The 13,951-nt window shown below is 47.9% G+C and overlaps 1 protein-coding gene across 13 annotated transcripts in view; it reads right to left on the bottom strand.

The window, feature by feature from the left end:
- The window catches only part of RALGPS1 (Ral GEF with PH domain and SH3 binding motif 1), a 299,761-nt gene extending 293,492 nt beyond the window's left edge, over positions 1-6,269 (bottom strand). For 9 of the 13 annotated variants that reach the window (XM_070453043.1, XM_070453051.1, XM_070453056.1 and 6 more), the window contains exon 1: positions 5,968-6,056. The gene's annotated coding sequence lies outside the window, so the exon portion shown is untranslated. Of the gene's footprint in view, positions 1-5,967 lie in introns of all 13 variants that reach the window. The other 4 variants (XM_070453044.1, XM_070453049.1, XM_070453045.1 and 1 more) reach the window with 3 other exon arrangements.
- Between the last annotated feature and the right edge of the window lie 7,682 nt (positions 6,270-13,951).

Genomic DNA, 13,951 nt, shown 5'->3' with positions numbered 1-13,951 from the left:
GGTTTTTCGGACACCGTGGCCATCACCTTCACCTTCAGCACTGACTGGCACCATCACCGCTACACTGAAACCGAGAGAAAACAGCCGAACAGGGGCTTCCTGGCGCTGCCCCAACACTAAGGATAACTAAGTACAAAGAGGACTCCGTAAGCATCAGCTTCTAGTCAGGCACTGCGCTGAGCAGCCCACAGCATTATTTCACTGAATCTTCAACAACAGCCTCCAGGCAGGTAACCCTGCCATTCCCATTTTCTTATCAGTTCACTGAGACTAACAATGGGGAAGACGCCTGTCACAGAGATTGTGTGTGGGCGAGTCAGAATCGGAACCCAGGTGTGGGCCTAGAGTTGGAATCTGCTTGGCCACATCACTTGGGGTCCTCTGTCATCACCAATCCCCTTCTGGTCACGTTCTGTTTGCTCCTCCACTAACCATCAGCTCCCCGAGGGTAGAACACAACTCCTCCATCTCCACAGGCCTGGCACTCAGCAAACGGCTGGGCCCAAAGCAAGAGCACAGCGAGGCTGCTGGATGAATGCCCACAGGAAGGAGGTGGCCCCAGAAATGCCCCAGGATGCCCCTCGCAGAGGCCAACCCAAACACTGCTCCCCATCCCTCATCACAGCATCTACAGACCACCTACTCGGCTCCCTGAGGCCTGCTCCTCCACTAGCCCCCCTCAAAGGAAGGGTCAGCAGCCACACTTCGGAGGAAGCGGGAGGTGGCTTCAGCAAGTGTGAGCAGTTCATTTTCAGACTCATTCTTCTTTCCGTTTCCCCATCTTGCCCTGGACTACCTGGAGCAAATAATTCTTTCCTCTCCCACAACTCGGTAGGACAAGTACCACCATTCAACCCAAAACCTACAGCTGGCAGACGGCACACGTGTGTCTCGGTCAGCACTCAAGTACCTGGGGAATGAAGCAACAGAGTCCAGAGTCTGGGTTTCATCAGAGACCTGAAGACCTATCAAGAAGAGTGTGCCAGCGTTTGATAGCATGACTTGTCTGAGCAGAGGTTCATCACAAGGTCCACCAATGGTCTACCCTGGAAGCACAGGAGCAAAGAAAGTAGGAGACTTTCCATGTGCAGAGAGGAGACAGGGGCAGAAAACAATGTGTGCGATAGCGAGGTGCACGCTCCAATCCAGGTTACACACACAGGAATGCCAAGGTAGCACAGACAGGAGTGGTCACTTGCAGAAGAATTGAGTGGGTTTCAGAGGAGGTGGCAAGCCATTCCCAAAGCACAGAGGAAGAAGTCACCGTTTCCTGCCTCCATGACGCCCACGCTGCCCAACTCCGCACCCCTGGGCCCTGTTCTGGCTTCAGTGACCTGTGTGCCGGTCTCCCTGCAGAGCATGTGAGCACCTCGTGAGGGCAAGGACTTTGGGCATCTCCTGTGGCTCACCCTCCACCACACAGTAAGTGTCTGCTAACAAAGATTATTAATAACCCAACAACTACCCCTTGTGGAGCATCTACCACGACCTATTCCTGCAAGTACTTCCCACACATGATCTCGTTTCTTCTTCACAAAAAGCCCCAAAAGGCAGATCCTATTATCATCATCCATTTAACAGATAAGGAAACTGAAAGATGAGGTAAATTGCCCCAAGTCATACTGCCGGTAAGTGACAGCTGGACTTTGAATCATGGGCTGAATGGAAAATCAGTTTTCAATTACTAGTGAACAAATCCCTTTTCCTTTCTCTTTCTGTGTCTGCCTTGCATCCAGATACATGGACTGCCCTTTAGTCTATTGTTCACTGGAACCGGAGCCTTTTCTTTCCTAGAGAATAACAAGGACTGTCTCTTGTTAGTCTTCTAAACAATGGCTGCTGACCATTACTGAGTAAACATCATGGAGGGTGGGGGAGAGTGGAGACACAAAATTGTGCTCAAGGCATCGGTGAAAAAAAACATCTATTAAGCAGGAACTGTATGTACCAATTAGAACATTTTCCAATGCTGGGACAATTTCCAAAAGAAATCAAGTAAATAAATAAAGGAGCAAAAGTATGTATAGGATGCTATTCTTTCTGTAAGAGAAAGAATATATAACAAACAAGAAAATGCTAATAGTGGTTACCACTATGGAGAAGACTGGGAACTGGAAGCTTGAAACAAGAAAGACACTTTACAATTTTCCCCCCTCAAAATACTTATTTAAAAAAACAAAAAAAAACAAAAAAAACTATGTGTGATTTTTTTAACTTAAAAAAAATAAGATAAAAACATCACTTAAAGAAATTCCTTATTGCCAAGCCTTTTCCAAATGTTCACATACATATGACTGCAACCATGAAAAAAAACACGTTTGTGAAAATCGGGGTGAACTTAATTTGCAGTGAAATAGGACTGTGAAATAACTTGTCTTTCATGTTGAGTTTCACTAATTTCACGATAAAGCCATTGCAACATTTTTTTTTCTTCAATAAACAAAATGCACTTTGAAGGTACAGATACAACATCCATATAAGCAGCAGGGATAAGATGCCACACCTTCTTCTGAAAGTCCTTCATTCCTTCCTTCAACAAGTATTTAATGAGCACCTACTGTGTGCCAGGCAAAGCACTCAACAGGTATTTTTTGATAGCTCAGTTGGTAAAAGAATCCACCTGCAATGCAGGAGACTCCGGTTTGATTCCTGGGTTGGGAAGATCTGCTGCAGAAGGGATGGGCTACCCACTCCAGTATTCTTGGGCTTCCCTTGTGGCTCAGCTGGTAAAGAATCTGCCTGCAATGTGGGAGACCTGGGTTTGATCTCTGGGTTGGGAAGATCCCCTGGAGAAGGGAAAGGCTACTCACTCCAGTATTCTGGCCTGGGGAATTCTATGGACTGTATAGCCCAAAGAGTCGCAAAGAGTCGGACAGGACTGAGCGGCTTTCACTTTCACTTTCACTATGTGCCAGGCAAAGCACTCAACAGGTATTTTTAAAAGAAGAACTAAATAACGGGTCATCAGTGTTCTCCCTCCTGCTCTGCAGGAAAACATACTGATCAGAATGCCAGCCTAGGATCACTCTTGACTGATGTTCACATATTCTCGCTCAGCTAAGAAAACTGAGGCTTGGACAAGGGAAGGCCTGATCGAGGTCACACGAGAAGCAAAGACCTCAAAATGACCAGTCCTGCTCTCCTTACATGCGACGTGCTATTTTGTTGTGTTGAAAGGTGGGTGGTCAGGGAGGGGCAGAAACAGACCTCAACAACAAGGGCCTAATACATCAGGTGCCTTCACATATCTAGCCACGTTTACTCTTCATAGCAACTTCTCAAGGTGGGCACGATTATCCATGTTTTACAAATAATGAGACTAAAGCTCTGAGAAGTCAAGAAACTGGTGTGTGAGGCTTCAAAGGTGGCTCTGTCTGACTTCCGAGCCAGAGCTCTTACCCTCCACGCTGAAAAGGAAAATCAAGTTTAAAAGGCAGACTGGAGCCATATCACAGAGAACCCTGGATGCGATATTTTCCATTAATGAAGTTTCTCTCTCAACCTTGGACGCTGTCACTCAAACAACACCAACCAAAAAGCCAATCCTCTCATCACCCAACACATTTTCTAGCTCTCGTGGGCCACTGAGTTTGGGCTTTCCTTTGAACCCCCAGAGCACGATCATTAGCCAGAGCACAGCACTCTCTGAGTCATGTACACAGTTTCTGCCAGGACAGTACAGGATGATTCACACGTGCTACCTGTAGAGCCTCTGGGTCCTGCCACACGAGCACAGGCCCCAGGAAGGACCCACATCTGAGACGACATCCCCATGATGCAACTGGGTCATGCCACACCAAGTGGCAGTGAGAGAGGCCAGCACCATGGCAGTTGGTTCCCCAAAGTCCCACAGTGCCTGAAATGAAGAAAAGTGCAGGTTCATGCAGGAGAAGCCTCCTCCTGCCGCTCTTCTGTCCATGCAACACAGGTGGGAGGAACTGGTCACACTGCTGATGAGCAGAGGCAATGAGAGGTCACACGCTTGGCTATGGGATACTCTTCCAAATAGGAGGGAGTCCCATCATTTTGCTTTCCTCTCTCCATCACATGGAAACCTAACAAAGTTTTGGCATTCCCCTCTTTTGGGTGTCTTCCTTCTGGAATGTGATAAAAACCAGTGTTCATACTTGGATGGGGAGGGGAAATTCCATAAGACTCAAGTCTAAGCTTCATGTTCCAATTCAGAGTCCTCACTGGAGTTGGGGTCTAAAGGTCAGCAAACAATTAAATGTTCCGGTGCTTTCCATCGGCTACAGCTCCCTCACAGGCCTCACAGGCAGCAGGAGTCACCATCCCACCACAAACCTCATCCCCACTACCGACCTCAGCCCCACCTCGAACAAGAAAGCGGTCTACCGATTAAAATCCCCTCCGCAGGCTTCCCTGGTGGCACACCAGTGGTAAAGAATCCGCCGGCCACTGCAGGAGTCACTGGTTCTATCCCTGATCTGGGAAGATCCTACATGCCTCGGAGCAACTAAGCACGTGCAACCCAATGACTGAGCTTGTGCTCTAGAGCCCACAACTCTCTGGAGAGCCACAACTCCTGAAGCCCACAGGCCCTAGAGCCCGTGCTCTGCAACAAGAGAAGCCACCGCAATGAGAAGCCCTCGCACCGCAATGAAGAGTAGCCCCCACTCACTGCAACTAGAGAAAAGCCTACACAGCAGCGAAGATCCAGCAAAGACAAAAGTAAGTTGATTGATTAAATTAAAAAAAAAAAACACCCTCCTCTTTCGACCCTCAGTTTCCAAACACAACCTGCCCACTAGCACAGAGGCAGCAGACTCATAGCTTTACACAAATATGCTCAGTAAGCACAGTTCCATCCCACCCTCACAGGGCCCCTGAGAGGCACACCAGGCAGGTACCAGAATGCACACCTTGCATAGGAAGAAACAAAGCTCAGAGTTGAGACACTCTCCCAGGCAACAAAGAGGCAAAAGCCTCTGAACCCTCATTCCTGTTCTGCCCCCTCACCAGGCTGCCACTTCAGTCTTCTGGAGACACCACTGTTAAGATTTGCAGCAGTCTCCAGGTCCCAGGAGCCAGTCGGCCAAGAACCCTTCCACCCTTCCAGCTTCACACTAACTACTCTTCAAGCACACACATTTCTTAACAGCTGATAGAATGAAAGCCAACGGGCCCCACCTCCCCCACGTCCCAATCGAGGCATGCCCCCTGCAACAGCGACACGAAAATGCCCCCCCGACATCGAAAACCAGGGCGCCCCACTTCAGGCCACTGCGAGGCATAGGGGAAGCCGCCGGCCTAATAACCAGGGCAGCTGAGACCCAAGTCCGACTCAGGAGGAGCACAGGCAAGGCCGAGCTGGCCCTTCCGGCCCAGCGGCGGCAACCCTCGAAGTCTCCAGAATCCTCAGAGAGCCCAAAGCTCCTGCTTCCCCTCAAAAAAAAAAAATCCCGGCAGAGGAGAAGGTGGCATTCCCTTCTCCCCGCGACCCCTCACTCACCCTCTGCCCGCTGCTCACCTGGGGCCCCCGCTTCCGGACCTGCAACCACTCGGGGCCCCGCCCCCCCACCCCTGCAGGTCTCCCCTGGCCCCGCCCCCCTCGCACCTGTGGTGTCCTCAAGGCCCGGCCTGTCCGGCAGCTTCGGCCTCACCTCGCAGCCCCCTCCCCCTGGTAAACCTGAGGTTCCCACCCGGCCCCGCCCCCCCGCACCTGCAGCCCCTCAGCCCTTCCTAACTGCCTCCTCCAGCCCCGCCCCCCGCACCTGCGGCCTTTCCCCACCTCCACACCCCCACCCCACACACACACACCTGCCGTCCCCCAGACCAAAAGCCCCATCCCCATCCCGCAACTAAAGCCCCCCGGCCCGGCCCCGGTGCCCCCCACACCGCCTGAAACAACCCCACCATCACCACCCCGCAGCCCCGCCTCCCGCCCCGAGGCCCCTCCCCGGCTCGGCGGCAAGCACCCCCGCCTCGGGGTCCCGCCCCTCGCACCTGCAGCGCTCTCCGGCCCGGCCCTCAGGGTCCCGCCCCGCCCCGCCGGCCGCTCCTCTCACCGCCCGCTCTCACCGCCGCCGCCGCCGCCGCCGCAGTCCCGGCCGGTCACCTTGACGCGGGCCGCAGCGGCTGCCGCCGCCTCCTCATGGCCCTGGGAACGGCCCAGGCGGCAGCGGCGCCTTCGCTCGGAGGCTGGAGCCGGGCCGAGCCGGGCCAGGGCCGGGCCGGGCGCAGCTGGAGCGCGGGCCGACGCGGGAGAGGAGCCGGTGCCCAGCCGCAGTAGGAACCGTCCGCTCCTGGGGGGGTGGGGGGGGTCTGAGCGGCGGGCAGCTCAGCCAATCGGCGCGCGGAATCGTACTACACTCCCCAATCAACTCATCGCAGAGGCGGAGACACGCAAATCGGCCGGCTGGGAGCGCCAGTGCGCAGTCGCTGCAGCCCAGGTCCTCCCTGGCCTCGGCCTCCGCTACAAGCCCTCAGACGCGGTCTCCGCCTGCAAGGATGCTCCGCTGCCCGTACACCCCCATCAGCGCCCCGCCACGCCCATCTTCTTCCTAGAAATAGCAGTGCATCTTATTCCCCATACATCCTTCCAGGCATCATACAGTTTCCCCTTGAAAGCCCTACCTAAGATTCATTTGTTTTTCAACAACAAAATTATGGCTTTGTGAGAAACATCACCTGAATGCCCATTCTTTATGACTCGGAGGTAGGCACAGAATACAGAACATCAAAGCCAGAAGAAACCTTCAAGAGCCTTGGGTCCAACCTATTTCATTTGTATCTGGGCAAAATTAGGCCTCTCGAGGTAAAGAGACTTGCCCAAGACCACACAAGTACAAAGCTGGGAAATGGAGTTGTCTCATCTTTTTACTCCCAGATCCTTTTCTCTGTGCCACGCACCATGAGGTGAGTTAAAAGGTTAAGTCATTTGATCAAAGACGGCCGAAGCCAGTTCTGTGAAACCCTGCAAGTCAGAACCACAGAAAATCTCTCTTCTGCCTCCCACAGAATGGAGGCTCTATGTCCTGTGTTACTCTGAATGATTCTTGGACGTACAAACAAGTAGTATAAGTCATCTTTGACAACTTTCGAATTCATTCTGCAGTAACATCAGAGTATGGAAAGATTTGTTACTGTCTTCCCACAGCTTATGGAAGAAAAAGAGAGAAACAGAAGAACAGAAGAGAAACAGGGTCAGTGAAAATTAATGCATTTCTAAATCTTCAGGGATCTCCGAGGGAAATTTCTGCCGTTTTGCATTAAGTATCAAAGAAGCTACTTAGCTATTTTACTGAAAGAGAACAAGAGACAATATAATACAATGGTTCGTTCTGCTCAGAACCTCTGTATTCAGAAATGCACAGGGTGGGGGTTGAGTGCAAAAGCTAGGAACTTTTGACTACCTGAGTCCAAACTCTCCTTCTGCCACCAGCAAGCTATGTGTAGATGAGCACTTTAATTAATGTCTATGAGCCTCAGTTTCTTTCTTGAAAGATAAGTGTGCTGAAAATAGCACCCTCTTCAGAAAGACTGCTGGGAAGATTAAGTGAGATGACACATGGAAGAAGGCCTAGTACCTAACAGTAGCTCAGTAAACATTAGCTGTTGTTATTTCTGCCGGTGTGACTTAGGGCAAGCATGGAAGTTCAGCACAGTGTGTGTAATATATGCTTGCTAAATGGCATCTCTTATTTTTAATATGGTTATGCATAGCTTCTAAGTTTTCTTCAATTAACATAGATTCTTCTGTAATATATCAAAAAGTTATTGTAAACCCAATTTTAAAATGGGAAAAGGGTCTGAATCCAAAGAAGATATACAAATGCCAATAAGCATGTGGAAAGATGCTCAATATAATTAGCCATCAGGAAAATGTAAATCAAAACCACAATAAGATACTACTGCACACCCATGAGAATGGCTATAACAAATGAGATAGACAATAACAAGGGTTGGTGAGGAGGTGGAGAAACTGGAACCCTCAAACACTGCTTGTGAAAATATAAAATGTACTACCGCTTTAGAAAACAGTACCTTAAAAGGTAAACATAGGGTTACCATATGACCCAACAATTCCTAGGTATATACCCAAGAGAAATGAAAGCATATGTCCATGTAAAAAACTGGTACACAAATGTTCATAATATCCAAAAAGTAGAAATAACCCAGTGTGCATTAACTGATGAATGGATAAATAAAATGTGGTATATCCACACAATGGAATATAAAAAGAAATGAAATACTGATACGTCGATTAACATGGATGAACCTTGAAGCCATGCTAAGTGAAAAAGACAGATCACATATGATTCCATTTATATAAAATGTTCACAATAGGCAAATCTATATAGTGAGAGAACAGATTGGTGGTTGTCTAGGGCTTGGCGGGGGCGGGGGGCTGGTGCAAGAATTGGGGGTAATGGCTAAGGCAGGTGGACTTTCTTTTTGAGATAATGAAAATATACTAAAATTAGTGATTGCACAACTCTATGAATATACTAAAAGCCATTGCATTGTATACTTTTAATGCATGAATTATATAGTATTTGAATTTATCTCAATAAAGCTGTTATTACAAGTTAGCAGAAACTTTGGTCAGTCATGTCATTCTCATGCTCAAACACCATGTAACAGGATGTAGAGAAGATCCTGGCTGCATCTGCTGGGATTCAGATCACCTACAGTGTAAGTGTGATGTGCTGATGGAATAAGCAGGCTCTCAATGAAAGGAAGGAACTTTTGAGCTAGGGGAGGAAAGGAGGGCTGGAAAAATCACCAAGGCCAGGCCAGCTGCCTCCCATAGGCTTGTATTTCATGCAGAGTGAAGTTTTGGGACAGCTCATTAGAGCTGCTGATCAACAAGGAAGCTGTGTAAACAGACTCTAGAGTGGCCCCCATAATCCTCACCTCACAAGTCTATGGGCTTGTGGGATCCTCTTCCCTGAATGTAGGCAGGACCTGACTTGCTTCTAACCAGTCGAATAGGCAAAGATTTTATGGTGTTTGTGATTATGTTACATAAGTTGTAAACCATCTAACTAGGAGACTCTCTCTTTCTGGCTTTGAGGATACAAACTGCCATGTTGTGAGCTGCCTTATGGAGAAAATCACTCAGTAAAAAGCTGAGAGTAGCCTGCAGCCAATAGCCAGCAAGAAACTGGGGCCCTCAATCCAGCAGCCTGCAAGGAACAGAATGATGCCGATAATCATGTGGGCTCAGAAGCAGATTCTTCCCCTGTCAACTCTCAGGTGAGACTGCAGCCCTGGATACCTTGATTACATCACCTTGTGAGACTCTGAAGCTGAGCTGTGCCAGACTGCTGATCCACAAACATTTTGACTGATGCACCCACTGCCCAGCAGGCAAAGAGGATGCCCTCCTGGTGGAACAAAGAAAGTCCTTGAAACAAGGTAGTGGCTCAAATGCTAATGATTTCACTGATGGTGTGGTGATATTTATCCTCGTGGAGGAAAATACTGTGGTTGGTGCTATGTGGCACATGGAGAGAATAATGCCTACAAAGACAGTGGAAGTTAGATGGCTGGTGAAAGCTACATTGTGTTATAGAAGGATAATGAGCTGTTAAGGACCAGTTAATGGTTCAGTTCAGTTCAGTTGCTCAGTCGTGTCCAACTCTTTGAAACCCCGTGAACTGCAGCACACCAGGCCTCCCTGTCCATCACCAACTCCCAGAGCCTACCCAAACTCATGTCCATTGAGTCAGTGATGCCATCCAACCATCTCATCCTCTCTTGTCCCCTTTTCCTCCTGCCCTCAATCTTTCCCAGCATCAGGGTCTTTTCAAATGAGTCAGCTCTTCGCATCAGGTGGCCAAAGTATTGGAGTTTCAGCTTCAACATCAGTCCTTCCAATGAACACCCAGGACTGATCTCCTTTAGGATGGACTGGTTGGAGCTCCTTGCAGTCCAAGGGACTCTCAAGAGTCTTCTCCAACACCACAGTTCAAAAGCATCAATTCTTCAGTGCTCAGCTTTCTTTATAGTCCAATTCTCACATCCATACATGACTAATGGAAAAACCATAGCCTTGACTAGATGGACCTTTGTTGGGAAAGTAATGTCTCTGCTTTTCAATATGTTGTCTAGGTTGGTCATAACTTTCCTTCCAAGGAATGAGTGTCTTTTAATTTCATGGCTGCAATCACCATCTGCAGTGATTTTGGAGCCCCCCCAAAATAAAGTCAGCCACTGTTTCCACTGTTTCCCCTTCTATTTGCCATGAAGTGATGGGACCAGATGCATGATCTTAGTTTTCTGAATGTTGAGCTTTAAGCCAACTTTTTCACTCTCCTCTTTCACTTTCATCAAGAGGCTCTTTAGTTCTTTGCTTTCTGCCATAAGGGTGGTGTCATCTGCATGTCTGAGGTTATTGATATTTCTCCCGGCAATCTTGATTCCAGCTTGTGCTTCATCCAGCCCAGCGTTTCTCATGATGTACTCTGCATATAAGTCAAATTAGCAGGGTGACAATATACAGCCTGACATACTCCTTTTCCTATTTGGAAGCAGTCTGTTGTTGTATGTCCAGCTCTAATTGTTGCTTTCTGACCTGCATACAGATTTCTCAAGAAGCAGGTCAGGTGGTCTGGTATTCCCATCTCTTTCAGAATTTTCCACAGGGTGTTGTGATCCACATAGTCAAAGGCTTTGGCGTAGTCAATAAAGCAGAAATAGATGTTTTTCTGGAACTCTCTTGCTTTTCCCATGAGCCAGCGGATGTTGGCAATTTGGTCTCTGGTTCCTCTGCCTTTTCTAAAACCAGCTTGAACATCTGGAAGTTCATGGTTCACATATTGCTGAAGCCTGGCTTGGAGAATTTTGAGCATTACTCTACTAGCGTGTGAGATGAGTGCAATAGTGTGGTAGTTTGAGCATTCTTTGGCATTTCCTTTCTTTGGGGTTGGAATGAAAACTGACCTTTTTCCGGTCCTTTGACCACTGCTGAGTTTTCCAAATTTACTGACATACTGAGTACAGCACTTTCACAGCATCATCTTTTAGGATTTGAAATAACTCAACTGGAATTCCATCACCTCCACTACCTTTGTTCATAGTGATGCTTCCTAAGGCCCACTTGACTTCACATTCCAGGATGTCTGGCTCTAGGTGAGTGATCACACCATCGTGATTTTCTGGGTCATGAAGATCTTTTTTGTACAGTTCTTCTGTGTATTCTTGCTACCTCTTCTTAATATCTTCTGCTTCTGTCAGAAGATATTAAGATAATGGTTGAGGGAGAGTGGGAGCCAAAGTGTTCTGGAGGTAGCTTACAAAAAGGCTCTGATCACCTAAGGAAGTGGAAGGAAAGACACATTGAATGGTAGGCCAAAAACTTGGTCATTAGTCCAGAGCTCTAGAGATGTTTGAATGCTCAGCCAAGGCAAGTCTGCTTGGTAAAGGTCAGAGCCCTGGTGGGGAAAACCTGGGACTCTGGGTATTGGAGTGTAGACATTTGGATGGCTGTTTCTGAGGATATTGACTCTTCAACATGCAGCTCAGGCCCTTCTGGACTTGGACACTTTTCCTTAGTAAGGATTGGAGCTACCACTGTGCTTACTGGTTCTACAGAAGACCTTCCCTGCAGACAACTGCTCCTACCTGCAGTGTTGTCCCAACCTCCTCTCTATGTGGCCAGGCTGATAGTGAAGTGAAGTCGCTCAGTTGTGTCTGACTGTTTGCAACCCTGTGGACTGTAGCCTACCAGGCTCCTCTGTCTATGGGATTCTCCAGGCAAGAGTACTGGAGTGGGTTGCCATTTCCTTCTCCAAGGCTGATAACTAGGGCTAAATTCCAACATAATCTGTCTGTTGATGCCCAGGGCTTGATAAGGGAAGAAACAGACAATATGCCTAAAGGATGCACAAATTAGCCAACATATACAGGCAGGAGCCAGGGGAGTACCCCTAGGGTTGAATTTTGAGTGTGCTTGATCAAGGAAGCTGGAATGTAAGACCAGATAAGCAAGAATTTATTGACTTGGAGACATTTTCTCAAAACATGGGATTTAATACCCTAACAAGGATCCAAGCTATTGGAATGGCTCTTAGAAGCCTGGGGGGTGGGGGGAGGGGGGCGGGAAATGACCAATTCTCAGTGAAGTGGAAATACCTGAGTTGCTCTGGAAGATGGTAAAAGGAGTGGCTATGCTGAAATGAACATACACTCGATCCTCATTATTCATGGTCTCCATATTTGTGAATTAGACTATTGCTAAAATTTATTTGCAATCCAAAATCAACACTTGTAGCACAGTCAAGGTCATTTGCAGATGAGCAAAAATTTGAGTCACTCAATATGCATCTGGCAGAGGTCAAACGAGGTAATACTACCTTCTTGTTTGTTCTCACACTGTAAACAACTGTCACTTTCACAGTCCATTTAGTGCCACGTTTTTCACATTTTTGGTACTCTTTCGTGGTGGTTTTGCTGTTTATAGTAGCCCCCAGGAATAGTGCTGAAGTGCTGTCCAGGGTTCTAAGCACAGGAAGTCTGTGATGTGCCTGACTGAGAAAGTGATGTGCTAGATGAATTTGGCTCAGGCATGAGATACAGTCCTGCTGGTCGTGAGTTTCCTGTGAACAGATCACCAGTATTTATCATATAAAGTGCCTTTAAACAGAAAGACACAGAAAACAAGGATATGTATTGACTGGTTGGCAAAAATACTGTGACCAGTGACTTGAATAGAACCTAACTCTGTGTTTCCCTTGGGGGCAATGGTTCAGTATTCACTAACTTAAGCGTTCTCAGTGACTTTACAGGGCGTAAACCTTGAGAGTAATAGAGCAACTATACCTCTCATGAGTAGTCTATTAACCCTCTGGCAAGGAATGCTGGGAAATGTAGTTCTTATAAGTATCCAGACCCTGGGATAGAGGGGAGGGTATAGAAGAAACAGGGAGTGGTTCTAAGTTGCTGCAGACAAGCCAGTACAGTAGGTTAAACCATCAAACATTCAAACAATGTTCATGGTTGCCTTGTTGTCGTTGCCGTTCAGCTGCTGAGTCATGTCTGACTCTGCAACCCCACGGACTGCAGCACGCCAGGCTCCCCTGCCCCTCACTGTCTCCCGGAGCTTGCTCAGATTCATGTCCATTCAGTCAGTGATGCTATCTAACCATCTCATTGTTGCCTTAAGTTTTCCAACATTATGATAATCATTCGGAGTCTATCTTCAAATAATATTACATCATTTCTCATGCAGGGTAAGGACCTAATGACCCTGAGGAAACATGTAATGATGGAAGGAAGCAGTTCCAGTTCCCAAGGCTGAAGGGACAAAGGAAAGTAAAGGCTCTCATCACCAATTAACTGTGTGGGAAGGGGCGTGGTTTCTTGCACACCAACTGGCATTTCTCCAACACCATCCAGGTGTCCTACAGTACAACTCAGTTCTGATCCTGTCTGTCCAGAGATAGCATTGAATCCCACAGGTTAAGGGATCAGTCCCACAGGAATGTCCCCCAACTTCAGCCACCATCAAAAGCCCAGATTGTTACCTGCTTCTGACTAACTGGCTATAAATCAGAGGTTCCCACAACCCCCTCCTTGGGCCTGATTAATTTGGTAGAGTGGTTCACAAGAACTCAAGAAACCAGTTTGCTCATGAGATTACCAGTTTATTTTAAAAGATACTAAAGTATAGGGATCAATAGCCATTTGAAGAGAGTCATACATAGGGCATGGTCCTGAACAATGGAACTTCTGTCCTCGTGGAGTTTGGGGCCAGCCATGATAGCACATGGAAGCATTCCAGTTCCCCAACTTGTGAGTTCTCTGAACCCCACCCTTTTGGGGTTTCATGGAGGCGTCATTACATCAGCACCATGGATTAAATCATTGGCCATTGGTAACTGGTTCAGCCTCCAGTCATTTTTTCTTCCCCAGAAGTCATGATGGGTGGGACTAAAAGTTCCAATCCTCTATCCACTGGTTCTGCTGGCAATCAGCCCCCCAT

The sequence above is a fragment of the Odocoileus virginianus genome, chromosome 2, assembly GCF_023699985.2.
Source record: "Odocoileus virginianus isolate 20LAN1187 ecotype Illinois chromosome 2, Ovbor_1.2, whole genome shotgun sequence".
NCBI lineage: Eukaryota > Metazoa > Chordata > Mammalia > Artiodactyla > Cervidae > Odocoileus > Odocoileus virginianus.
This window is presented reverse-complemented; position numbering and strand designations above follow the sequence as displayed.